The sequence below is a fragment of the Rutilus rutilus genome (genome assembly GCF_951802725.1).
Source record: "Rutilus rutilus genome assembly, chromosome: 7".
Classification (NCBI taxonomy): Eukaryota; Metazoa; Chordata; class Actinopteri; order Cypriniformes; family Leuciscidae; genus Rutilus; species Rutilus rutilus.
Window position 1 is genome coordinate 39939863 of NC_140221.1, and position 26859 is coordinate 39966721.

At 36.0% G+C, this 26859-nt stretch overlaps 1 long non-coding RNA gene across 1 annotated transcript in view; it reads right to left on the reverse strand.

Annotated features, from left to right (window-relative positions):
• The window catches only part of LOC311293219, a 267232-nt gene extending 241114 nt beyond the window's left edge, over positions 1-26118 (reverse strand). Inside the window, exons 1-4 of the long non-coding RNA XR_014627902.1 lie at positions 25979-26118; positions 25533-25584; positions 25276-25340; positions 25116-25175 (exon numbers count right to left, since the gene is read on the reverse strand). This is a non-coding gene — a long non-coding RNA (uncharacterized lncRNA). The remainder of the gene's footprint in view (positions 1-25115; positions 25176-25275; positions 25341-25532; positions 25585-25978) is intronic.
• Positions 26119-26859: the final 741 nt, after the last annotated feature.

Consider the following 26859-nt stretch of genomic DNA (forward strand, 5'->3'; position numbering starts at 1 on the left):
GACAGAAAAATAAAAAATAAAATAAAATAAACAAAATAAAATATCAAGCCTGCAAGAATATCACTAAAAGCATTACAACATGACATTTCTCTCTCCTGTTCTACAAAACCCTTTACAAACAAACTGCAAAAACTCCCCAGCCTGCTGTTAGACGGTAGCTGTAGATTCACACCAACTTCATTGAATTAAAGCGTAATTGAATTCAAGGGCTGGGACAGGAGACTTGTTATTTTTACATTTACAAAGGCAATTCGATTTTGACAGAGTCTTGGGCTGCTATACATTAAAGTGAATAGCGATCAAATAGAGGAGATGTGTCTTTCTCAGGTAAGTGACCACCCTTGCCCAATTAAAGCAGAAGATCTGACACGGGCTCCTAGGGTGCAAGCACAGTTCACTCAATAAATATTGACCGTTATGTTCTGAGTCTCTCTCTCATTTCTACCCAGTCCAACTTTCTCTTCCTTTCACCCTGTTCCAATCAGTCTTACAGCTACTTCAGTGACAAGTACACAACTTTGGCCATCTCCAGGGGATAAACCTCACCTCACTTGTGCTTGTTACACAAAGTAAAATGCATTTCTGTTTGTCTTGGAGAAAACGTGACTCAAAGCAACAGAAATAAAGTGAGCAATCTCTTTTTTTTCATAGTGCCAATTTTGTCCTATATTGAAAAGCAAACTGAAACAGAGAAATCCTTGTGTTTTCTATCCATCTCCTCATTATTTCAGAGAGAGATGGAAATTACTTTTTATTTTCCTTCAATAAAAACAGTAAGACAAAAGCACAATCTTAAATCAGACTAAAGGAGCAAGACAAAAGCCATTGTTTTCCATTTAAACAGGATACAGATTTAAAAGCAACTTAAAGGGTTAGTTCACCCAAAAATGAAAATTCTGTCATCATTTACTCACCTCACCCTCATGACATTCCAACACTTTAAGACTTTCGTCTTAATAATTTCTGTCCCTCCATTGACAGCTAAGCAAGTACACTTTAACACTTCATAAAGAGATCATAAAACTAATCCATATGACTTGAGACCAAATTTTCTGAAGAGACACAATCACTTTATACACCAAACAGATTGAATTTAGGCTTTTATTCACTTATAAACATTCAGCAACGCACACATCAGATGTGGTCAATGGAAGCTCAAGCATGTTCGCTTGATGTGCGAGAACCAGTGGTTCAAGGTTCATTCTTGTGTGTTACGCAGCACGTTTGAGCTTTCACAAGAGGTTTTGCGCGTCAAGCAGGTTTAGTTGAGCTCTTCAATGTTTATATGTGAATAAAAGCCTAAATCCCATCTGTTCATCATATAAAGTGACAGTGTCTCATCAGAAAATTTGGACTAAACTGCTCAATTCGTTTTACGGTTCATAAGGATTCTTTTTTCTCTTTATGAACTTCTTTGAAGCATCTTTGTCACTGGAGGGACAGAAATTGCTCAGATTTCATTAAAAATATTTAAAAAAAATTGTGTTCCGAAAGTGAACAAGTCTCAAGGGTTTGGAACGACAGTTTGATTAAGTAACAGTTGACCCAAAAATTAAACATTTCTTAACATTTACTCAACCTCATGTTTTTCATTTAATGACAGATCTCACAGAAAACACACGTACAACACCATAAATGAATAGTTCAGCCATGAAACTCTATTCACGTTCTCATTGGTTCATTCAATGTAACATTCTCAGCCATTCGATTCCACATATTCATTACCAGAACCCTTAATAACCACGACTTATCCAAATGAATATACTATCTCGGTGCACTATGCAAATTCTTATTCTAGCCCTCCATCTCCCCAGCACCACCTGCCTAGATTTGCTACGAGGGGGGTCTACCTCTATAGCAGCAGCAGTAGCAGCATGCTTAAATTAATTTTATGTTCTGAGAATTTAGCAGAAGCAAGTCATGATATAAAATACAGCAGCAGCAACCATAGCTCCAGCAGCAGGATAGTCTAGTCCACCAAGACCAAACCTATGTACATTCAATATACATTAATACAATGTTTTAGAAAATATCATGACTGAAGAGTAGTTTATCCGTCATCTACACACCAGGTAACTTTGTATGGGGACCAAAATATAAGCAATTATTCATTGATAATCTTCCCTCCAGCAAGCTGTTAATTTGAGAAATTAAGTCAGTGAGTTGACCTTGAGAACTGAATCAGTGAACAAATCATTCTTTTGAGTTGGTTCTTTTGGATTAACCATTAGACTTGGTACACAAATCTCCATCATGTATCATCATCAGTTTATTTCACTGACTTAATGATCCAGTCTCAAAGGTTCTCGAATTAATACCAGTCATTGTTTGTAAAGCAACATATGGTAAATAGTAAATTTTTATTTTTGGGTGAACTATTCATTTAATTAACCTGTCGCATAACAGGTCGCAAGATAAGTGAAAAGGTCCTGGTATAAACTGGAGTGAGTGCAAAAACACACATCCACTAGGCATTTGCTTTTATTATTAATCATGCAATAAAACCATTCGCCCTTCAAAGCAGAAATAAATAAGCAGTAAGCATGTGCAAAGACCTGTGGAAAACAAATTACTACCTAAATTCATGGTGCTGGAACTTCACAGCAAAGGGCACCACGCTTATCTATGCAATGTGCATCTTAATTAGCAGTTCTGTCATTGTGAGCATCTTTGCACAGTGGAAACTGATTAGGTCCAATATATGAAGCAAAATATTCTTGGCGGTATGCATGCAATGCATGCAGTCATTTCAATGCGTTAACCTGTTTTCCTTTATCGGATTAAGGTCATAAACAGCTTAAGCATTAACCGATTGACTTTTGTCCCTACCCTGGTTTCGTTCAGCATGCAAACACAATTATTTTAATTAGGGCTGTCAAATCGATAAATTACGATTAATCACATCTAATGTGGTGAATAAGATATTTTATATAAAAGATGTTTACATATGTGACCCTGTACCACAAAACCATGCACAAGTCATAAGTTGCACGGGTATATTTGTGGACATAGCCAATTGTATGGGTCAAAATTGTATGGGTCAAAATTATCGATTTTTCTTTTATGCCAAAAATCATTATGATATTAAGTAAAGATTATGTTCCATGAAGATATTTTGTACATTTCCTAGCGTAAATACATATATTTAGATTGTATCTCTGTCAAAATATTGTCCTATCCTAACAAATCCATCCATCTTATTTAATCAGCTTTTAGATGATATATAAATCTCAATTTCAAAAAATTGACCCTTATGATTGGTTTTGTAGGCTAGTACAGGGTCACATTTTTTAACTTACTTTTTGAAACACATATATTATATAAACACAAATTTTTATGTTAGACACGATTAAATTAATCATTTTGAAAGCACTCATTTTAATGTTCCTTGAGGTTCGCTTGATGTTAATAAAGTTTTTTGCACACAATATTTATATGTTTGTGTGTGTGTGTGTGTGTGTGTGTGTGTGTGTGTGTGTGTGTGTGTGTGACCCTCTGTGTAAGGGGTGGTTCCTTTAAGGCTTGTCAGTAAATGAAACCTCTTTTATATCAAAAAGATAAAGGCAAATGATTTCTCATGTCATGACCCCTTAAAGCAGAAGTGGTACAGTGAAAATACTGCTTATTTAGCATCTAATTTCACATAACAAATGGAATATTCAGAGTCAGATAGACGAATGATTAGGTTTTGATGTCAATACTGGGGAATAACCTGATTTTTTAATGAAGTCTTTTGGGTTAATGGGTTAATTCAATAAGCTGATTTGTTGGAGTTATCAGTATATCAGTGTGTATGTGAACAATGAACATGCTCAAAAGAGACATCAGCAATGTTATTCTAGATCTCATAAAATATTAGAAGTCTATGAAAAATGCTTTATCTTTGCAGACAGTCCCTATAATTTGATTTACAGGATGATGTATGATGAATGACATCTTAGAGTTTCCAGAAGGAATAAGACCACAACAGACTCCTCTTTTCTCCAGAGGTCATTTTGGAGAAGGACACCGACAACAGAGCCGGCAAAGATAAAAATCAATCAATACTGCAGTATGAAATTATATTCCCCTCCCAGTATAATCCTCCAGGAAACAACAACTCAACCAGGACTGCCACTAGATGATAAAATGCACCGTTCTGTCAATTAATATTAACCTAAAATCTCAGTGTGGCTTTACTTTCAGGGTTTAGGTAGATCATTCTGTGTGAACGATGTTGTCACATGTGTGAAATGAAATTTTCACATAATTCTTATACTGTATATATGAGATCGTATGGTCTTAATAGAATAATTAAATATCTTCACATTAATGTAAATTGTATTAAAATTTAAAATAAGTATCAGTACAAATGTAAGCTTGTGATTCTGAAATTCAGGTCACATGCTCTATGACAAATTTGCTTATATTTGATAGTATTTTTTCATCATATTATAAATACATAATTAAGATTTTGAATAAATGATTGGATGTATTTAAATACTTTTTTTCCCCATAAAGGTTGTTTATTGGCATTGATGGTTTCATGAAGAACCTTTAACATCCACAGAACCATTTATAGTGGAAAAGGGTTTTTAAAATATTTTACACACTAAGAAAAAATGGTTCTTTTATCACCGAAAGGAACCAAAAGTTGTTCTTCTATGGCATTCATACAAAAAAAAATGCCTTTTGGAACCTTTATTTTTAAGATTGCATAAAGAAAATCAAAGCTTTTAAAAAAAGCACAAGAACCTGAAAGAAACTATTCAATAGTTCACCTTTATGACTGAAAGGAAAAGCAAGTCATCAAACACTGCATAAACACACCAGCACCCTTCCTCTGCAATGTTTTCCTTAATACGCAAAGCCACTTTTGTATCAGCGTGGCATGAACAAACAAAGCGATTTATTTTCCTCCACTATCATATTTCCTCTCAAGCAGACAGCAGTGCTCAGTCTTCTTAATGGTTTTGGTATTTGAGTTTATCTGGCTCTGTTCTGGAGTTATGGCAGAAATGTGTTTCTGGCCTGCTGATTCATATAGATCATGATTGTTGCAGTCATAACATCAGAGGCCAAAGCGCCGCCTTTCGATTCCATCGGTTGGTCACGCTTTATAACCCCCGATTACTCCGTAGCGATCAAATGAATCTGTGTGCACTGAGAACTGTTGCAGGAAACAATGAATCCACTTTACAGCAAACGCTGGTGATGATGTGTTGATGGGAAATCTGTGAGAAATTGCTTACTGAGTGGTTGCTTTGGAAAGTATGAAACACAACCGTACATCCCCACAAATTCCCCTCTATTTGTGCACGTTTCCTGTTGCTTATCCCTTAGAAAGTCATAGTGATTCAATAACTTGAGGATGGTGTTTCACTCTATCTGCATTTTAGCTGTGGATATTTAAAATGAATAAAAAAGTTGTTAAAAAACAATCTACCTTCCCTAGACTGTTCTGAAGAACTCAGAATGATAATTAATCAAAAAACTAAATTCATAGTCAAACCTTAATGGCTAATGTCCACAAAATTTGTCCATTTAAAATATATTTTAAGGAGAAACCAAAAAAAATCACTATTTTTGTGGTTTATGTTATGAACAAAACAAAAATGATCTAAATTTTATTACGAAATGTCTTGACAGACCGCTGTGGCTGGCTCAGTTACCTTTAGAATAGTAAAGACCTTTAGAGATCATAGCTAAAATCATAGTAGTATTTAATCATATTAAATATTCAAGAATTAAATATTAAATTAAATATACACACTATTAGTATAAATGCATTATATTTCTACTTAATCTGTTTATTGATGTCATCATTATTTAATATAACAATATAGTAAATATTTATAAAATAAATCTGTCAAAAAAGTAATTTTTTTTTAAATCTTCAGATGCCACTTTCTCAAGAACAAGTTTTTATGGCAGTTACCATTTATATAATAACATCTTGACAACAATTTGGATAATAATAATAAAATTGATTATGATAATTATTATTTTTTAGTGCACAAAATTGATCACATAAAAATCTAAAAGAGTCGAAACAACTCATGAGCAGGTCGCATCTATCAAACGAGACTGGCAGAAAATCAAACATTTAGAAGAACAACGACCTAGGCACGAGGCTGTCGGGGAAAATGGGCAGGGTGTGAAAACGAAAGACGAATTCAGCTCTCCACTTGATCGCATTTTAGCGAAACCCCCTCACTCTCCGCCATAGGTGTTGCATGTAACCTTCAGTCTGTTGGGACAGAGCTGCTTTGTGCTAAAGTTCCTGCAGCGTTTCTCTCTGATGCTCATGTTTTTTTATTTTTTTTTATCTGTCTCAGACATATGTCCCTCGTCACTCTGTGTTCTTATCAGTCTTCTCTCAGAGTGAAGCCTTGACCACCCCGAGGGAGGAGATGATCTTTCCACCAATTCACTCTCTCCTCTATAGGCCCTTGTGATCCGGAGAGCTGTCACTCATCTTAACCCAGGTGACCCTTGAAGGGAAGAGGTTGGGATGCTATGGATCACGGTGGTGCGTGTGTGTGTGTGTGTTAGCTGTAAAAGTATACCACCGTTGTGGTCTCGTGTCTTGTTATGACAGCTGTCTGTCAAAGATACTATTTTCTCATGCAGATTTGCCAGTCATGACCTTACATGGATACTGCAATAAAAATTCAAACTGCCATCCAGATGAACCCTGTCAATTTATACGACAATCCTCTAGAATTTCAAAAAAAAAAAAAAAATTCATTAAAAGTTTTTATTCTTAGAGAAGCATATAGTACATTTGAAATGTAATATACATAGAGTAGGCTAGTAGGCTAATAAAAGCTTCTTCTTTTTTTGGGAGATGGTTACCTAAAGTAGGTCAACATGTTGAGATCAAATGAACACTTTTTCTCACAGAATAAATTAATATGACTGACTGTGAAGAGTAACTGCTGGGATATCAGCCAGCACAACAAAAACAAAAATTGAGTGTACCTTTATTTATTCTAATTAGAAAATATTAGAAATAAAAAATATTTAATTACATATTATAATTAGAAAATATTCTAATTGGAAGCCAAATGTATTTTAATCACCTGAAATAAAAACCAAAATTAAAGTTTTTATTGAGCCAAAAAACAAACCTTTGTTGAACCTTTTTTTAAAAGTCAACATGAAGCTGTGTTTACAACCAATTTTACTTAGCCTAAATCGTCTGTATTTCTGAGTGAAACAGAATTGAATTCACATGCAACTGATCTTATTTCCCGCCATTTATGAGACAACGCTTCTACGCCATTGACTGAATTTTTACCGGCAATCCATGTTTGTACTGTTATACGGTAGGGGGCGCTATTACAATCTTCTGAAAGAGTACTGAATTTCCAGATCAAAACACCTGCGAAGAAGCAGCAGAAACAATCCACAAATGCATTGTTGTTGTAGTCTTTGACAAAAACACGATTTTCTCAGTTTTTTGTTCAAAATTTTGCTTTTTTTAAGAAACTTATATAAATAAAAAATACATGAAGCTAGAGGCTGTTCTTTTTTTCTGTTGCTGTATTGTATGTTTAGATATTCATATAAAAAAAATATTCTGGTCCATGAAAGTTTTGTGAAAATGATCAAAAATGCTGGCGGTGACATTTTATTCTATAGTTCTTTAGAAAACCATCCACGTATTGGCGCTTTTAATGATCTTAAAAACCAATACACTAAGGAATGTAATGTAAGTTCTGTTTAATCTCCAAAACACTATATTGTCAAGACCGATATAGTACGTGGTTCTATTTAAGAAGCACGATCATTACTGAACAGGTGATCAGTAAGCCATCAAAATAAAGTGCTGTTATGCCCTTTGCACATACAGGTGTAAAGAAGAAGCAGGAGGTGAAACCCCAAATTGGTTACCTTCTGTTGAAATGATCAACTTAAACAGATTAATTAGTGAACCATGTATAAATACATTTGTGCCATTCTCGGTTAATTTGCCCCGAAAATAATCTGCAGATTCTTTAATGGGGGAAATTACCCAGAGAGCCGCAGTACTACCCATTTAAAACAACGCTTCATCTACTTTCAATTACATATAAAGCGCAGAGGAATACTGAAAAGATCCAGCTGTTGTGCTATTACTGCCGATATGGTCTGAAATGGCCCGTTTCTTGTACATGCGCTTCAAGTACACCTGACGTACAAGTTTTCAGTTCCATGCATATTTTAATTCATTACAAGGCAATATGAAACATATGCACATGAATGGAAACACTAATTCATAATAGGATGAATAGATAGCTTACCAGCTAGCTAGCTAGATAAGGGGTAGTCTCGCATAGACAGACCTTCTGACTGACATGTAAAGCAACCAATCACAGTTAGTTATGTTCTGTGTCATGTTTAGGGTCGTGAAAATGTAACATTGATGTCCCTACAATGTGTGTAAAACTCACATTCACATTATTTTGAAAATCCAGTGTGTAATTGATCCTGAAGAGTGCTCATTGTCATAGTTGTAAACATGACAGTGTTCTTCTTCCAGAAGGGGGTTTTTGTTTCCAGACGGACCGTTAAAGAACGTAACACATGTCTCCCGAACATCCTGTAGAATTCAACCAATCAGAAGACAACTTCTAAAATCCTGAACTATTTCCATATGCATCAGAAGTTCATCAGTCGTGGGCATGACGCCTGAGGCTGAGACTAGATAAGGGCTGACAATTACTTTAATTGGATCAATTACATAATATAACAATAATAACTGATGCGGTTACACTGCATCTGACAGTTTTTCAGCATTTCATGACCTTTTTGAAGTCTATCAAATCACGCACAACGAGACTCATGGACAGCTTCTATCCCAAAGCTATCACGATAATGAACTATGAACTGAAAGTACATCCCCAAACCATCATCATCACAACACATTCTTGACACACAAGATAACTTATGTGAAGCACTACGAGCACTTTATTTATTTATGAGCAATACGGCCTTGATTGCAATATGTATTTAACTACTCTTACCTGTATACGTTTGAGTTAAAAACTGAAAACACATCTAAAGACTCACAGAATGATAGATACTATATTTAGCTAGACAGCTTGATAAATAGATTCTCTATCAAATTCAAAAGAATAAGGTGTAACACCCTGGACCTCAATTTCTCGTGACATTGTTCTTTGATTTTGAGGTCATCAAGCTGTAATTCTAGATGTCTGTTACCTGTCTTGCTCAGCTTGTTGTAGTCTTTAACATTTCGAGTGGCTCCTCTACACCTCCCCTCCATCCCCTCTCCGATGCTGTACACCACTGCAGAGGAGCGTCGTATTGATCCCTCTACATCTGTTTGCTCTAAATGAAAAGCAGAGAATGGAGAGGGTTGATGAATGTGAAAATGAATGCTGGATGACAGATCGAGTGTCCTCCTCATGGACTCACTGTACAATGCCAAGCAGTTTGCTCTGCTCTCTCAAATGATGGCATTTGATTTAGTCTGGCAAGTCCTGCAAGTGTTGTCACACACGGACGGCAGTCGATTTCTCTCTCGTTCTCACATCGTCTTGTTCTTTTTCTCTTTTCTCAGATGACCAATTTACCCTTGTTGCTTTCCTTTCTTTCCGTCTCTTTCTTTTTTCTGGGATGTGTGCGCACTCTATTCTTTCTCATTCCCTCTTTCTCATTTCTCTCATTTCTTGTCTCGCATTCTCTTGAGTCTTTGTGCACTCGGCTGCCCTCTTTAAATGTTAAAGTGGCTCATTCACTGAATGATCCAGGAAGTTTTACAATGCACAAAAGGCTCTTGAAATTTATGTATGTTGGAAATCAAAGAAAATCATTTGACCAACATTCAATATCAAGAAGATTGCAATAGTTCACCACCAAAATATTACATTAAACAATGCAATGCGATGATGTCAATAGCCGCTTTTCTACCATCTGGCCAAACCATTCTCATTGCTTAACAGTTCCACTCCCTGCCGGGACTTATATGGTTTCATTTTACACTGATAACAAAGTTGGAATACTCTTTGGAATGTAATACGAATGCACCAGTCGTTGCCTTTGTAACGCAAATTAACAAGTTACAGATGATATAAATAGTGACCACGTTATGGAGAATGATCAAATATTTATTTAGATTTTATTCTTAACTTGCGTAAACTTCGCTCCAATAATGCGCTTGGCCAGCCACAGAGAAACTGGAAGCCAGGCAACAGACAAGTGACCAGCATGGAGAATTCCAGGCCGAGAATGGTTTGTAATTGTGCCGTGCCAAACAAAGCTCAAGTAAAAATTTGAACAGGAACCGTTTCTTACCGTACGGCCCAACGGTGGAAAAGTGGGTAATGATGCAATGAAGGCTATGCCTGATGTGGTTTCTTTTAAACACATTGTAGAAAACGCGATTACAACAAATCCAAAAAATAAATACATAAATACTGTGTACACTGTTAAACACAAATTAATTCATATTGTTAAAAGCACTATATAAATGAAGGTGACTTGACTTGACTTGACTTCTCAGAGGATCATAGCATGTTAAAATTCATTGCATTTATATCTTGGGTCTCAAACCAACAATGTAACATTTTACATCAAGTTCATGGAATATTTTATTCTGAATATCCTTGTGAATACACGGAGTCTCTAAAATTAGTTATGGTCATATGAAGGTCTGTGAGGTGGCAGATGAGGTGATGGGTGTTATTTTAGTTTTTAGTTTTTTTTTCAGGAGGTGAGACAAACTGATTTATGACAGCTTAGGATTCGAAATGCCAAATATCTCATCCTGATGCCACAGGCAGCCCTGGCTGCTGTCATCCAAGCTTGATATGTGTGAATCTGTAGAAGGAAGACACACAGTCTACATTTTAGACACCTCTACCTAAAAAATTATAATAATAAAAAATAGAGAAGGAAAAATATTGGGAAATTAAACCTAAAAAAAAAAAAATGTAAAAGAAGTCACTCACATAATATACAAGATTCAAGAAAGTTATCACACATTTTACTGCAGTTCATATTTATAGTAGGTAGAGTTATTTTTGAAAGTCAATTTCTGTATAGAGATACATCAAGTCTTCACTTATAGCTAATGAATATTTGCATCGCTATGGCCAGGATGGGGGGCAAATACAGTTTTATTTAACATACACTGACCTTTTGTAACAAGTACAATCAATAAACAGGTTTGAACCTATGCTGTTTATTGATTTGAGAAGGATACCTTTTTGTTTAAATATGAAATACTATCTAAAGCTAATAAATTAATGCATTATGTCTTTCACAACATATCTCTATTTAAAATGTATTATATCATATTTAATCTATCTTCAGAAAACTAATTACTTTTAAAAATGATGAATTAAATACAATTGTGAAATAAAAACAATTCAGCAAAATTTTAAATGACAAATTTAAGCAAAATTCATTAAAATAATAAATTATAAAATGTATATTTTAAAATATTAATACAAATTAAAATGAAACTAGAAACTGTTATTAATGAAATTGTAGAACATTACAACATATAAAATAAAATGTATGACAATCCCTTCAAAATGTCCGACAATAAACGGACAAAAGAGAAAAAATTACTGAGACCATCATTCTCACCAAATGCATCATATATGAAGTTTTGGCTAAATTCTTGTATAATCTGAAATCTATTTCATATTAAAAAACAGAATCAGATTTCAGCCTGATTTTCCACCCTTCATTTCTCTGTCCCTTTCTCTCTTTGTTTGACTGTCTGTCTTTCAATCACTCCCCTTGATTCTTGTTTTTCTTCTTCCTCAGCTGCGGTCATGCCAGACACCAAGCCGACACCAAGCCAGCGTTGCACAGTCTCTGAGCTTCACTTTGGTTGCCATGATCTCCATCTGTCTGGCCTCCATGGTCCAGCTGTGAGCCAGTCTGAGCGATTTCACACACTGGAAGAGTAAACACAAGGATCTGGCAACCCACAGATCCCCTCTCTGACATCGACTGGCAGAGCTTTCCAGCACTGGGCACGGAAACCGTTACAACATGAGCAAGATGCTTAAAAAGACATGGTGGATGAGCAGCGTCTATAAACTAGAACAGATGCAGGATCACTGGCCGTTCACATTTAAAATATGTTGTGTAATATGTTGGCACAAATAACGAGGGCATGTAATTGAAATTTGATTGCTTGATGTCTGTCTCTCAATCTGTACTGACACATGTTAATTGACAGAAGTTTGAAAAAATGTGAGCTTAAGCGATGCACAGTTATATAAACATGACACAGATAGCAACATGTGGTTAAAGTTTAAATTGACCCCGTTTAGTGGGCACACATAATTGTAACACCTTCATTAAAAAAATATGTAAATTATTATTATTTGTTAAAGAAGGAGATATTTAAGAGGCTATAGATGTGTGAAGTTATTATAAATAATGCTTAAAGTCCCCCTGTAGTCAATACATTTTTCCCTAAAAACTCATCTTTGATCACCAAAATTACATATTTAAACGATTTTTCCTTGAAAAAATATTTCTTCATCACGCCTTAAAATAGCTTGAATGTAACTCTACACCCTTGACTTATTTAGTGTACGCGGTTCTATGAATATGCAAATTATCCCCGCCTCCACTCACTCACACCAGCTCAGAGATCCACTCCTTGACGATCACACGTTGACGTGATTGGTTACAAGGTAGTGTGTGACATCAGAAACACCAGCGATTTCAAACCTCATCTATGGTTCACTGCAGTTTTAAGGAGAAAATACTCAGCAATGGTGTTGACTTGCATGAAATTACACATGTTTTGTTTGAAAGCATATTAAAAACACAACATAGACATATAAACAACATTAAAAGCTTGATTTTCACCACAGGGGGACTTTAATAGAGGAGTGATGATATAAAACACTATGTGTAGGTCCCCAAACTGCCAGTGCTATTGTGGTGAGGTATTTGAATAAGGTATGTTTGTACTTATGTTATCGTGTTTGATTGTTAAATAGCCTGTTTTAAAAAATATATATTATTATTTCTGTAGAAATACTTAATACTTAAATAAAAATATGTAAATTTGTATTAATATCATCACTACTGCGACAACTATAATAATATTATTATTATATTTCTTAAATTAAGGTATTACATTATTAATTTAATGAAATAATTCACTATAGGACCATTAAATCCATGTGATTTTATTTTTAAATATTGTGTGGCAATTTATTTTGAACTTTATGAGCATGTGTGCATGGGACAAAATGACAAAGACCTTGAGAAAAAGGAAGAAAACATGATCTTTCAAATGCAGGAGGGACCAGTGCTGGAAAGAAACCTGAATCTTCCCTCTCCACCCATCCCGAAAGCATGGCATTTTACCCCCTACTGTGCCAGGCATGCCAAAGTAGCTGTCCTTTGTGACTAAAACATATCTGTGTTCGGGTTGCTTATATTATAACTGAATGAAACAGAAATCTTACAGGCAATAAAGAGAAGCTATGCACTTCCTGTTTGTGCATGCAAGTATCTGTTGAGGTGTTTTCATTGTTGGGTTTCTGTCGGTTTGCCCTTTGTCCTTGACAAAACACACAATTCAACATTTCCATATTTGGACAACAGACGTGTTTTGGTGTTCACAAGTGGCTTGGGTTGGAATGCCAAGGCTGGCAGTGGATTCACACATCTGTGCTGTAGCTGATAGTGACACGCTAACACTGCCACATCACTCAGCTGCATTGTGTGTTTGTGTGTGCGAGCATGTTTGTGTGTAGAGTGTGCTTTTGTTCAATCTATTATGCCACGGGTTTAGGCAGGTCAAAACAGGATCAAGTTCACAATAATTGTCATTTTGAGCTTCTAGAAATCAAATAAATGCTTTTGTTGGCCTGGTAGGTAGTAACTGACCAAGAATGGTGTTTATTTTTTTTATCCTATTTAACATTTAGATTTAGATTTAGGTTAGATTCTTAAGACTTCCACATAGCTTCAACATTCCCCAATGTATTGAACTCTATTGGGCAAAGCATCAAGCAACAACTAGGGTTGTCAAACGTACTGGTACAACCGGTACCCATCGAATAGACGTCACGCTGCTTTCAAGCGCTCTCGAAAGTGTTTGTTTGTGCGCTCTCTGAGCATCAAAGGTTTCTATTTACAGTGTTTTTATAAGCGTTGAGCATTGTAGCCAATCACAATAATATATGTCAAGCATGTGAATACAACGGCCTATCAGAAGTGCTAGTCAGTAAGTTTAAAGCTGCATTCAGTAACTTCGGGATTTCTTCGCTGTATTCTCGTTTTTTGCTCGCAGGTTTCTCTCTAGAGCTCCCCCTACAGCTTCGGAATAGATATTTGACAACACTGTTGTAAAAACTCGTTGGCGATTCTCAGACACCAGAGGCTAGCAGATCAACGACATCAAAGCAGATGGGATATTCTTTAAAACGTCTTCTTCATTCGGGGTCGAACAGCGTGAGGGAGCGCAATAATGACGGCATTTTAGCAGATTTCTTTTGGCCGTAAAGCAGTTGTTTACATCGCGAGACCTGATATCACGCGATACTTCCTGACGCGGCAGCAGGTGGCCCGCCGCCCCAAAGTTGCAAGTGCGTATTTTCCGCTCACGGGCACCAGGGGGGTGCGAAACGACCACCATTCAACCCGAAATAAGTAATATAACCATTCCAATGACTCCGAAGCTGTTCAGTTAAGGTAAAAAAAGTTACTTAGTTCACCTTTAAGTTAGTCAGAATCCGCTTAATACTGCTGAAAATGCACAATATTTTTTGTTCAACGCGAGCTGGTCCTTATGTTATAACCAAAAGTGTAAAAACAATGTAAATAAGAGATTAATTGTACAATTAACTTTAAGATTTTATTGTAACGGGAGTTTTTCGCGAGACTGCAGAATTCAATGGGCTTGCACTTTAGAGATTGACAGCCTTAGTGATTATACAGAGAGGGCTCTTCTCTTGCTTTCTGTTAATTATTTCCCATTCACAATCTGAATACAGGTTAAGTTTTCATTATGCTAAGTACATTGCAAAGTTTCTAGACTGACACCCGCATTTAAATGCGCGATTGAATCGGAAAGTGTAATGATTTACAGTGATAACCAATGAATGAAACGAAACGGGACATTTTTTTAAAGTAGCCAACTTAATTCAACAGTTCTGTTACCAAAATTGATACCAAGAAAATGCCTACAGAAATTTTGGTACAGTGACAACACTAGCTATAATGCTTCCCCCATGGGGGTCAGCCCTATGTTCCCACAGCCCTATGTTCCCACATTTCTACGATTTTTTTTTTTTACGATTTGTCTAAACCCCAGTTACGTGTAGGTTTAGGGGTGGGGTCAGGGGTAGGCCATTTGTGGGAACATAGGGCTGTGGGAACATAGGCATGATCCCCTCCCATGTGTGTTATCCAGAACATGCCATCTCTTCAAGAGTTCACAATACTACTCAATGGAAAAACTTGATTACATGGATTACACGGTTCCTTGCACAATGTTATGACCTCAAAACACTTTTACCTTAGTACATGACTTGTAAACTAATATATTTTGCCATTTGTCTCACATAACCAGCTCCATATGTATGGCTTTTCTGATGTAGTGAACATGCTTGTTTGGCATATGCTCAGACCGGTATATTCTATGCAATTGTGCTGATAGAAAAAAAAGAGATACATCTGTAGCTTCAACATTGTTGTTCACATATTCCTCTTCAAAAAAAAAAAAAGTATCAGCTGATCAGTAGTATCATCCAAAGTGACCCACATTTGGTTTTTGGCCACTGAAAATGCACAATTTACCAATTTACTCAAGGAGCTGCATTAAGATCACAATATCTCTGGGATTTAACCAAATAGGGCCTTTAAAATGAAGATACAAAAAGAAATGTTTGTTAAAAACCCCAAATCTAAAAGGATATCAAGATATCTTTAATACTTCTTGAGTTACAGGCATGCAAACTTGGGGCAAAAAGTACATTAAGCACTTTTTCCCCTTTTTGAACTGTCACCGTTGGGATATAATGACACATACATTTCTAAAGTCAACAGATTTTACTAATAGACCTACCAATATTCGTAAAAAATTCAATAATGATAGTGCCGTCTTTCTCAAGTCGTTTTCATGCCGACTTTAACTTGATCTTACTCACTGACGTCTTGAAGAATAGCCAACGATTGCAGGACCATTGGTATGACTGATTCTGTCCATAAATCAATACATTCAATTGAGAAACACATGACATTAAGAGAAAAAAAAGGACGGCAGAAAAGCATATGTTAGCATTTACTTAGGCTTCCTGCTTTCTTGCAACCTATCAATCTTGTAAAAAAAAAAAAAAAAAAAAGGATGCTGTCTCTTATAAACAGAGTTGATTACTAGTAGGAAGTTGTCAGAGCCGTGACCCAGCCGTTAGGTCACACACTGTGGCACAATAAGCCACAAATGGGAGGGATAAGAGTTCAGACACATGTTCTTCTCTCTTCTCCTAGCTTATCCTTCACTGTTTATCGAAAATAGTAACAAGGCCAAAAAATAAAAACTGGGTTAAAGTTATTGTATTCATCATTTATCTGTTTACGTACAAACTGGCCTATTTTTCTTTGTGTTTACACATTTTTTAATGTGCATCTCTTACTCTCTTTGAGGAAATATTATTCATACTGAGTTGTCGCGTTGCATTAACAGACTCCAGATGGCAACTGATGCAGGGAACAACATCCCCCCTACAAACTAATGTCATTGTGCTGCAGGAAACCAATGATCCCTGACACATTTTATGTCATGAAAATGAGCTGAACTTGGCTATACTTTAACTCCTGCAGAGAGAACTTAGCAACACACATTAATTATCAAATGCCAAATTATTGCAAATAAAAAAAAGTGTTCGAGAATGAGCACAAGATTTTTGTTTCATAGGCACATAATCAGATTTACCCTTTTTTTTACTTTTACTTGTGTCTTATGTTTTCTTTAGTTAATATAAAAAATTTTTATCCTCATCAGATGTACTCGTTTATTTAACAAGTTTTTAGGATTTTGAAAAACTAAAAAAAGTTACAGAAAATTATGCACTAGACCTATTACAATAATAAATAAAGCAATTTTTGGAAAGCATGATGTTTGATGTCAGACCCAGTAGGCTTCTACCATCTAAGAAAAAGACAAACTAAACGTTGCATAAATTCATATTAATATTTCAATTAAACGTCAAATTGTTGTGCTGATAATATAACATGAGGGGGAAAATGTATTAAGAATGATTAACTGAATGAGACATTTGGACCTCACGGAATGTCGCTTGAAATTGACAAGTTTGGGGCTCTTCAAATACTTTCTGTATGATTTTGAATTTCAAAGAAATAAGAATAAAGCATTTTTTTTTTTTTTTTAAACACCGAAACGGATTGAGATTAATGAAGGTCTTGTTAGACTTCAAAGGCACCGCAACGGTTATAAAAATAGAGGAGCAGCAGAAACGCAGCTTCAGCTTCCCTCAGCGGCTGATGTCGTTAGGAGTCGTTTTGGACCCAAGCAGTCATATTCAAAAACAAAATGCTCATAATTAATGTGCTGCCTTTCATCACGAATGAACATCAAACAAGACACAACATTCTGCTGCTCCTAGGATTCTCTGGGTGTCTGAAACTCATTCTTCAGAGTAACCCTTTAAATCCCGCTCAAGATTCAACAACTACGCTTCGCTTCGGCTCCGTACATTAATCCTGATACATGAAAGCATCTTTTGAAACCCTGAGCTCGCTTTTGAGTCATCGCCATTCAGGGTAAGGCCGGGTGCTACACAAATGTTGACGGATTGCTGTTGTTACTGATGCATTTGTTGGTTTTGTTTACTGTTAAAACGCTGAGCCAACAGAAAGAAAGTAAGAGAAACAGGTCATGGAAAAATTAAGCCGCATTTACTTAACTTACCCTGTCTGTCTAGAGACGTTCGCTTGGTGGTGATGGGGTTAGAGTGATATATCCATAATAAAATATCCATTAGGTTACATGACGTTTCTAGTCCCTTTCAAATTGGAGTAAAACTATAAAGGCCAGTTCACATCAAGGGTTGCTATAACGAAAACTTCTTTTTTTTTTATCATTAAAAATGTAAAATAATAGCACACTACAGTCTACACCACAACTAAAACTATAATAATACAGAGGAACGATATTGTTTGAATCTGTTGTTTCAGTTGTTGGATATTGTTACTTTTCTTCTTTTTTTCACCTGAACGATTAAAACATTGACAGCCAATCAGAGTCCATCCTGCTTCAAAGAGCTCAAGCATTTAAAGTGGCAGACAACCTAAATGCATTCTGGTGCAATGGTGTGGATGCTCACTCCCTAATACTTATCTTTATAGTTAAAAGTGCTCTAAGCGATATTGGGTGACGTCACTTCTTGTTGACGTTCGAAGTATTGTCAAACAAAACGGAGGCTAGCTCGACCCTCCGTCCTCCTCATCCCGTCCCCCTTCCCCTCCCTTCCGTGCTTCCTGAAACAGTCATGAACAAGTCGAAGGCTTTTCCGATGTCAATTCGGGACTTCGCGTGTTCCTTCTCCTTTTCCCTATTCTTTGCTATTTGTTCATCAGAACGTCGTCTCTTTGGTCTTGTGTCGGCCATATCCAAAAAAAAAAATTCAAGAGAATATAATTCTAACGTTAGTCGTTGTCGTTGTCTAGGACATCTCTCCTCTAGCTAACTTCCCTCTTCATGCTTCTTTCTCCTCCACTCCCCACACCCCCCTTCATGTGCACGTGCACGTGCACTAACCCCCCAACCCCCACCCCCTAATCATTCTTGTCGGTTATTGGCTGGAACACTGTTTGTTATGTTTCGTGGTCCAGGCTGGGCCAGTTTGTTTTTCTTGCCGTTTGTGGAGCCTGGGCTGATTACAGAGACCGCATTTTTTTTACAGTGTGTTCAGGGGACAGGCAGCTAGTGGATAGTGAGGAGATGTTTGCTGTATGTGACAAAAAAAAAATGTCGGCCTAAAAAACGCATGACATCGCTTAGAGCTCCTTTAAATTGATTGGTGTGAACGGGCTTTAAACAGTACTACTATTGCTAAACGCATCCAGGATGACTTTGTAACTCTCTGCAATGTGATACACCTCAAGATGCACACCAATAATGTTTTTTTTATCTAAGGCACGTTTATAAAAGCTACGTAAATGCCGTAATTGAACTAGGCCTAATCCTGGCTTAGTCTATAAGCCCTGTCTGTGAAACTGGACTATGTAAACCTACTCAAACATTCCGCCATTGCATGATTCTCTGAAGTGACAGGAAGAACAGAAGAAATTAACTAGCAAGAAAAATAAGCTGTGCAGGAACCTTGTTTTTTTTTTTTTTATCCAGTGAGACTATCCTCTTTAATAGTTTTATCGCTGTCTGTCCAGGACAAATGTTTTAATAAATAAAACATGCTCAAGTTCGTTAGTACATTCATTATATATTTCACTCACAGCTGTCTCATTTGCCAACAGCAGTTTTTAACTTGCGCCTGATTAGTGGTTCTGAAAAACAGGAAATGACTGAATGTGATCAAGAATTAAAATGAAGTCGACAAGATGAAGCCAGATTGCAGATGAAATTCAAGGTGAGAAAGCGTTCACTTTGTCCTATGAAAATATTGGTTAATTTGTTACAGTTTTACTCCTGAAAGCACACAAATGATGATTAAAGGAGGTGAATTTCCCCCTGGTCTTGAGAGTGGCACAGATTTATCTCAGACGAGATGTGAGAGAGAGTCAGTACTTGTATTAATTTCTCACTCCAGAATGAGAAGTATTGATTCAGTACTCCCTGTGTTCTCTCCCAGGATGCTTTGCAAATGATCACATAAATCATAAAATGTAATTAGATGTGCACCATCTGCTGGAATAATTTTTCGTGAGGGGAATACATGCTGGCTTTAATATCTGCAAATGAAGCAACAGTTGCGTGAAATCTCGGATATATGGGGTCTGAAAAAGGTCTTTAACACCATGCAGAATGGAAGCCATGATCAGTCCTGGCCAGTAACTGAAGTCCAAAATCCTTCCTCTCTCTTATAATATTTTTTGTATTATTTAATTATATATCATATAATACAAACGCTCTGACTAACATTCCCATAGGGATAGATGATTGCATCATCTACCCTGACCTCTAATTACGAGAACAATCAAGAGCGAATGTATTTCTGTTTCCCTCTCTCTCTTTTGCCCTGAGGTGGACACAATCATATTTCAATATAGGCTTTCATTCTATTGTCTTTTTTTTTTTTTTTACTTTTGGTTGGATACCAATGAAAAGGACTACAGATGAATTTACCAACGGATGCATGAACATAATGTTCAAATTTTATCCTTTTTCTTGCCCATTTATGTCATGAAAACACTAGACAACAACCTAGTGGATTTTAGTTTTTTTGCTTTTATTGGAGACCTAATTGAGTTTTCATTTATGTTTCATGTATCAACTTTGTTTCTCCTAAAATTCCTCAGGAGAAATAAAAATAGGCACAAACGAGACACTCGTTGGCATACAGTAATAATATAGAGCTATAAAATAAATGACTATATCATTCCTCAGATACTTTGGTCTCGGGAGAATTTGATGAAAGTTCATACTGGAATCTCTGACTTTTGACGACAGACTTTTTGAAAAGAAGTAGATTTGAACTAAATCTGTATTTGAAGAGTTCAGAAGCAAAAGCCTCTAAGTGCCATCTGAAATTTTCTTCTAGAATGATCATTTTTATCAAGCTTGTATATTTAAGTTCAGTAATTTCACTTAAATGACCATAAATAGGTCATTTTCATTGCCATTTAAGTGAAATTACTGATTTTAAATATACAAGCTTGAAAAAAATTATCATTCTAGAAGAAAATTTCAGATTGGCACTTAGAGGCTTTTGCATCTGAACTCTTCATTTGCTCTCTGTTTGACCTCATTGCTATGATAGAAACGTTCTCATCTGTGTTTTTTCTTTCCTATTGGAGGAAAAAGCTATATTGGAATCAATTGTGAGTAGAGACTTTACGTGAGAAGTGCTATTTGTGTGACAAACCGTTGCTGCTATGTATAAAGTGCATGACATTCTCCACTTATGAGCAGTTTTGCGGGTAACACAGTGAATGTCACACAGAGAGAAGCCTTGATTGCCACTACTCTCACTATCACACCCTTACACACACACACATGCTCGTCTTATGATTTGATTGCAAAATTATGTAGATTAATCCCAGCCTTCTATTAGTGTCTGCATCAAATTACAGGCCTTAAGCTTTAGGCACAACAATTCATTTCACATGAGTAAGATTCATTCAGATGGAACCCAATAAGTGATTTAACATTTAACAGTTACATCAGAACATACAAATTTCATTTAACTGGGAGTGGATTTCATGAATGTCATTAATATCGGACTTGATGCCCTCTGCAGTTGCTTGTAACTTTGCTGTGGCAGAAATGAAGTTACAAAACATCTTACAAATGAAGGCATGTCCATAATCTGTATTCAGTCCGTATGTTGAGAAGTAAAACTATTAAAATAATTGAAAAACAGCACAAGTCTGTTGTCTTCAGAAACACTATTACGCAGCCTTACTTCTGCTAAGTTGTTTGCCATTATGCATTACATTCTACACCCCGCTGAATAAAATCAATCTGAAAGTAGCATTGCTCACCCGGCATTGTTTCTGAGGTGATTCACCCTGACAAAAACATAATTGCAGAATCTTTAAAACAGAAGCGTGTCTCCACCTGCATCAGATACAAAGCATCTGTTAGAAAACACTGCCCTTAAAAAACACAGGCTTTTTGCAGTGGTATCAGAAGCCGCTATTATGTGCTGAGTGACAAATCTGCACTTTCAGATAGGAATGATAGATGGGTTCGGGAGATTGTATGTAATGAATTGAGCCAGTGGAACCAATCAGGACAGATTTACAGGTATCTGGATTACACCTTGTAAATTCACAGGAAACTGGACCAAGGGCGAACAAAATTTGCTGCTTTGGTGGGCCCAGGGGCGGGTCTACGTGGTGGCCAGAGGGGGCACCGGCCCCCCCTGAAATTCGATTGGCCACCCCAGGTGCCCCCCCTATAAGATGTCTTGTGATTGGTTCATTTTACGGCCAATCAGTTTATAGACTCTACTGAAGTTCGCGATTCAAAGAAGTGCAGCGCCAGAGAAACAACGGTCGCAAGTTGTGAGTAAGTAACCCATCTTAAGTACACAATGATGGCCTAAGACACGAAACGAGTGGTTTGTGTGAGAAAACGAACAGTATTTATATCGTTTTTTACCTCTTGTACACATCCGGCTCTTTCCGGAGCTTGCGCAGACTAAGCCAGAACGCGCGCACACGTCACACACCAGGAAGCGCGCGCGCCCTCAGATCACTTGGACGTGGTTGTGTAGAGGTAAAAACGATATAAATACTGCTCTTTTTCTCACACAAACCGCTCGTTTCGTGTCTTAGGCCATCAATGTGTACTTACGATGGGGAATTGTTTCATTTGGACTTCATTGTGCATGCTCTTTGAGATAGTGATCATAGACCTGCATTATAGAGAATGGTTTGACCTAAAAATATCAAAATTGAAACTACTGCGGAAAAAAGATACCTACATCTTGAATGCCCTTAAACATACGTAAGCTAAAACATACCAAAATTTAATTTCAAAGTGAACCATCCCTTTAACTCTGAGTTACTCAGCTTTTTTGTAAATGAGTCTGAAAGAAATGCTGAATGAAACACTGATGTTTTGGCCAAACCATTTGAATTATTACAGTGGGGGGAATTTGTTTTTATTTTATTTTTTATTATTATTATTTGAAAGAGATTGTGAATAAAACTACTCTATATTGTAATGGCCAAACTAATTAAAAGAAAATAGTTGACATCGTTTCTGCTTCTGGGTTTTTAAAATGGCTCATTATTAAAATTGCTTTTATTTTATAAACTTGTTAGTTTTATGAAAACACAAAAAATAATAAACACTGGCTCTCAAATTTAACTTAATGGATGTAGGGATGACAAAAAACTAAATTAATCAAAAATGTGCTTTATTACTACATTTGTTTACAAGTAACTTTATTCAAGTTAAAAAAATAAAATCAGTAGGATTTACGTAATATAGGCTACTGTAGAATTTAGCTTCTTTTTTTTTTTTGGTCACTGGCGGCCACCCCGTTTGGAGGCAGTGCCCCAGCATGGCCCCCCCACTGAAAATGCTCTAGACACGCCCCTGGGTGGGCCTGAAAAAAAAAATTAGGCAAATTTAAAATAAAACATGTTTTTATTCTTCATTTTATTCCCTTTCTCATTGATATTTAATCATTTACAAAATGATGTATGATTGTGTGTGACTGAATGTCAAGGTGGACTCAAGGTGTGTGGAAAATCTTATATCATAGTATGAGTAAATTTACATCATGATAAAGGTTTACTTTTTGTTTGAGAGCGGTTTATATTAAATGGATTATATTTTAAATAATTGTGATAATATATATACAATGACGAGCCAAAACATTATGACCAGACACAGGTGAAGCGAATATCATTGATTATCTCCTAACAAGGCCAGGTCTGGCCAGATTAGATGGTAAGGCCCTACTATTCATTTTTAAAGTTTTAACTGGTCTAGTCCTGTCATACACTGTTAGACTTTTCAAGGGTTTTTTACAGTAACTTACTGGCAACACTGTTGCCAGTAAGTTACTGTAATTAAGAGTTACAGTACCAAACCGTATTTCAGTTTTGTGTAATACAGTGCATTACTGTAAAAACGAAGCTAATCAGTACAGTGCATTACTGTAAAAACTAAGCTAATCAGTACACTACTGTAATTATTTTTATTTGTACTAAAAATAAATTAGATTTGATAATTTTGATATATGATTAATTTGATTTTTATCCTACATAAGTACTACTTTCATACAAACCAATTAGACAAAGTTATCACAAAATACCATTTTTTTATTTAAAACATTTCATATATATCACAAAATAAACATGCCAATGCTAGAAATGATGTGTGAAATTTTTAGAGTTTTAGAGTTTAGAGACAACATTTTTTGTGTTAATTTTAACTCATTCATTGTGTTAATGATTTTAACAAAGTAAATATGTCAGAGAGGTTAGCACAAAGATGTGTACACGTGTTAAATTAACACATTATGTGCTGTCCTTCACTGCAAACATTTTTGAAAACATACATAAAACCATAAACAAAACATTAGCATTTGACTAAATGAATGTAGAGTCATTGGTTGTTTAGCTTATACAAGTATTATAATGAAATATCAACCATTACATTCATAAAACTGCAGAATATAAATACATTTTTAAGCATTCAAAAAGGAAATGTCCAAAACAGGACAAAACACAGTTCTTTTCACAATACAAGACACATAACCCCACCTTAAAAATAATTTCACTTATTTCCAAAAATGTGTTGGATTCATGTACACTGGTGGCCAAAAGAAGTATTTAAGTGTCGTAATGTTTTTGAAAGAAGTCATTTCTTATTATTATCAATGTCTGACTGTCTACTCCATCTTTTCTACAGCATAGGAATAAAAGTCATCATCAAAATAATCTTTAAAAAGCCAACACAATGTTTTTGTCCACCTTTGTGAATAAATGAACTTCTCCAAAGATTGGTTCCTGTTCAGAACTTGATTGACAACATCAGAGTGTTCCCTGGTCTGCATGCGTCTAAAAGTCCTTCAGAGGAGATCCCGGTTCCAAAACTATATGAGAGAGAGAGAGAGAGAGAGACAGAGAGAGAGAGAGAGTATATTAGTGTCACATTATTTTTAACCTCCTTTTTTGTTAATTTTTATTATTATTTTCACAAAAACTTAAGAATATATATTTGTAAACAGCTTTTGTCAATAAATAGCATACAAAAGAACTAAATTAAATTATGCCAGATTAAATTGTAATACTTACAAATCCTAAATTCTGTCCAAAAAATGCTGAGATCCATAGAAAGAACGACTGAAATAGATGATTTTAGCCCATTTCAGCTTGTCTGCAGTGAAGGAGTACCTGTTTGAGACAAATACACAGTAAGATACATGCAAGAAATCACTGTGTGATGATCGTTCTCCTTCCTAAAGTAGTTAACCTACCTGTGCGCTGATATTAGGACCTTCCTAATCAGGTGGAACTGCAATGGTAGAGTCTTCTGGCTTATAAAATATAAAAATAATGGAAAAATATAAACTTAAGTTGTTTAGAATGCTAGATTTGGTCTGAATGAATTAGTGAGAGTTTTACTGCAGTGCTTACCTGGATACATTTAATCTGGTGAGACTGAACAAAGACAATGGTCCATCTTCTGATTGGTTCATTTGCTGTGTAATAAAGTTAGACATAATGCAAAGGTCACTTATTTGATATAAAGTTAGCCAATTTTATAGAGATTTTATAAGATATTGTAAGCTACCTAGTCTGCACCAGTGGCTCAAAAGCAATTTTCACATAGCGTATGCTAATCATTTCAGCAAACTTATCTAAAAATATATCACAAAAATGGGCTGGCCTACCTCTGGAATCTTGCTAAGTCACTGGCGCGAATTGGCGCTTTGTTGCAGTTGCCTTTAAACACAAAAATGGAAGTAAATATTGAATTCCATAAAAAAAAAAAAAACCTATAATATGGTATAGTTTGCAAACTAATGCTAAAACTATAAAGGTTCTCATCAGTAGGCCAACATTAGGCTATAAACAGAATTTCACATTAGTTTATTCACATTTATTGTTAATGTAAACGCGTTGCTCGTTGGCATATTTTAACTCGACAATTCAATAATCTAACAAAGTGGGTAAAATGAAACGTTAGCTCAGTTTACCATGGTAAAGTTCGTTACCGCCATGTTGACGACGAGTAGGCTAACTTTAACGTTAACATAACGTTACGTTAAACTGGGCACAATCCTGTCAACAGCCATTCTATGGTCAACATACACAGAATGTTTTTTTTTTTTTTTACCTTGCTTGCTGATCTCTCTCTCGGTGAAGTGAATTCCGTCTCTTCCCCGGGCCAGACACGAACGTCGCGATCCAACAAAAGACAGACCCCATTACCTACACTGGATGTCTGTCTGACGCGACACGACAAATCCCAGACAGTGTAGTGATGCGCCGCGGCCGTTATATTTCAGACGTAGTCCGATATGAGTCCAAGCGCTCGCGCTAGTTCAAGGGATACACAGGTTTGCATTTAAAGGTCCGGTCGCTTCAATGTGTCCAATATAGACAGCCTCTGGCTATTATAGCGTTGTAGACACGCGGTGTAAGGCAAAAATTAGGAAATTAAAAGCACGGTGGAATGGTGCCAGCCAGAGAGGCAGTTACGTCAAATACAGTAGTATACAGCAAATTAAAAAAATACAGTAAGTCTCTGTATGTGGTGTTAGACGTCACAGAAAATTCCCATGATGCAATTGGAATCACAGTTATTTACTGTAAAGAGAAATAGCAGTATAATACTGGGGGGTTTAAAGTAAATAACTGTAGAAATGACAGAAAAGTCTAACAGTGTATCTATCACATCTTGTTATTGTACACCAGCCAGTAAAGAATTTGAGATCTGCCGATAAACTTAAAGGTAGCGAAAGGGCTATCGCGTCGGACTTATTAAACAACAATTTATTTTTCAAATAAATTAACTTAAGTTGAATCAAATCTAAGCTAGCTATGTGTTTCTAGGCAGGTTTGAAGGCTGAAATTTACCATTTTCAAAACTAGTATGCCACGTAGGGAGCTGAGAGAAAAAGAAAATGAATGTGGTAAGATACAGTAATTTAAATATTAGAGATGTAGTGAGTATGAGTTCATTCGCTGACAGATGACATGTAAAAGATTGCACAA